The 2,238-nt window shown below is 67.0% G+C and overlaps 1 protein-coding gene across 1 annotated transcript in view; it reads left to right on the forward strand.

Annotated features, from left to right (window-relative positions):
* Positions 1-1,361: 1,361 nt before the first annotated feature.
* The window catches only part of LOC127751956 (uncharacterized), a gene marked incomplete at its 3' end in the record, with an annotated part of 2,608 nt that continues 1,731 nt past the window's right edge, over positions 1,362-2,238 (forward strand). Inside the window, exon 1 of the mRNA XM_052276299.1 lies at positions 1,362-1,569. The remainder of the gene's footprint in view (positions 1,570-2,238) is intronic.

The following is a 2,238-nucleotide window of genomic DNA, read 5'->3' on the forward strand; positions in this document are numbered from 1 at the left end:
CCCGTCCGTGCACTGGTGCGTGCGCGTGCACCCGTGAACGCGTGAGGGATCCCGGTGACTCATGCGCGCCTCCTCGCCCCCTCCCGCGAGGCAAGGTCAGGGGTACGCGGTGGTGCAGGCGGGGGCGCGTGCGAGGGCGGCGCGTGGCGGCGCGTGGCGGCGCGTGGCGGCTCGTGGCGGCGAGTGCGAGGGCCTCGCGCCCCGCCGGGCCGCGGTTCTCCTCCGCGCTCCCCCCCACGCGCCAGGCCGGGGCCGCGCCGGGGCCGGGGCGGGCAGGCACCGGCAGCAGGGCCCTGTGCACGTCCCTGAGTACCAGCCATGAGCGAGTGTTCAGTCCGCACCGGCGAGGCGCCTCAGCAGCAGCAGCAGCAGCAGCAGCACCTTTTGCTTGTCCTCCATAGTGGCCGAGCCGAGCCCGAGCCGAGCTAGTCCGAAGTTGTTGCGAATTGTGGCGCGGGTGCGACCCGCGCGCAGCACCGGCCGCGCCGACTGGGCTGCCAGGAGGGGGTCTTAATCACCGGCGCGACTCGGCGCTGTGCAGCTCGTCGAGGACTCCGCTCGACAGGTAAGGCGTCGTCCTGGGGCGCCCTGCTGGAGCGCCGCCGGGGCCTGGAGCTCGTAGTGGTCGTGGTCATCGCGCCCGCCTCCGCTCTACGTTCCGCTGCGCGGAAATTTCGCGTGTGCAGTGTGCAGTAGTCTGGCGGCCCCGCGCTGGCCCGTGGCCCCGCTTAGCCCAGCGGCCCCGCGGTGCGCCCGCGCCCACCCGGAGCCGCGCGGTCTCCGCCGGAGCTCAAGCTTCTACTCGCCGCACCGACGGGCCCAAACCCAAAGCCGTCAGTCAAAATTGCGCGCGGCCCGCTGTCAGGTGCGCGAAGCAGTGCGGAGTAGGCGGACGTCCCCAGTCCCGGCCCCGCGCGGCCCGCGAGCTGTGCGTTCCGCGTTCCGCGGCCTCTGTGACTATAGCGCCGCCTGTGGTAGTGTGTGTCTTTGTAAGTGTGAGGGGGCGCGCGTCGGTGTGTGTGTGTGTGTGGGCGTGTGTTTGTGAGCGCGCAAGTCAACAGCCAGACCTGGCGAGGGTTGGAACTGACGGGAAGGAAAACACGCCCAGAGGTTTTTCACCAGGGGAGGCGGGGGCGCTGCGAGGCATAGGCGGCCAGGATTTGTTTGACGGCCGCGTCGGCGGGCTCGGGGATCAGACAGACACACGGGTGTAGGTGCTTCTGCCCCGTGTGTTTCACGATTGCAGTGCGCTTAGCGACGCTGATATTACGAATAAACTGAAAGGGTAGCAGAGGCCCAGGTGGGTGGGGCGCGTGTTGTATAGATCACGTTGAGCGTGTGTGTTTTTATCAGTCCTTTGGGCGGGCGCAGACCGGTGCTGTAGCCGAAACCGCTTCTGACCGCTTCACCCCGCGAGCCGTCGTGGCCGCGGTCGCTACCTCCCGCTGTCACTAATCGCGAACACCGGTATCAGAGTGCAGCGCGCGCCCCGCCCGGCCGGCCGTCGGTGCAACACCACAGCTCGGTGCAGCGGTGCACTGTGTAGGGCCTTCGGCTGGTGTTTGGCAAGTCAGGTTCCTCCTCTACGAATGGGGGGTTATTTAAAGGGGCGTGGTGCTAGGTGGCTGGAGGACAGTTAAGTCTACGTCGTAGACAACGCGAGTGAGCGAGGAGATTGAGTGTTAGAGTTCGCACCGTTTAAGCTGTCGTTTCCAGAGCGATAGGGGCGCGAGCTCAAACCTCTGCCGTCGTGGCCGTCCGCCGAGGCGGGGGAGGGAGGTTAACTTAACAACTGCCCCGTTTTGTGGTGGTGGTCTTATAGCCGATGGCCAACCAGTCTACTGGGCAAAAATAAAAAGCCCGGTTCCGATTGTGCGGGTTCCGCGAACGTTAAGTCAAGTCAGGTCAGAGTGTGTTTGGTGTGTCGCTATTCGCCCCGCGGTGCTTTTAGTGTTGCGACATAGAGTCGTGCAGCATGTTGCGCACGACGGCGTGCGGCTGCCCCGCGTGTGTTGGGGGCCCCGCGCCCCGTGTACGTACATGGGGTCAGGGGTCAGGAACCATCCGCGGAGGGGGTTCGTTCCTCTGGGATGTTTGACCTCCGAGATGTTTGGCTTGTGGGCGAGGTTGCCGGCCCCCAGCGACGGCTGCCTGCTGCGTAGGGGGCGGCGCGACGTAGGGGATGCCGACCGAAAGGATCCTCGCGCCTCGCGCTCCGCCCCGCCCCGCCCCGCCCCG

Source organism: Frankliniella occidentalis, unplaced genomic scaffold (genome assembly GCF_000697945.3).
Source record: "Frankliniella occidentalis isolate FOCC.00 unplaced genomic scaffold, Focc_3.1 Scaffold2449, whole genome shotgun sequence".
In the NCBI taxonomy this organism is placed as follows: Eukaryota; Metazoa; Arthropoda; class Insecta; order Thysanoptera; family Thripidae; genus Frankliniella; species Frankliniella occidentalis.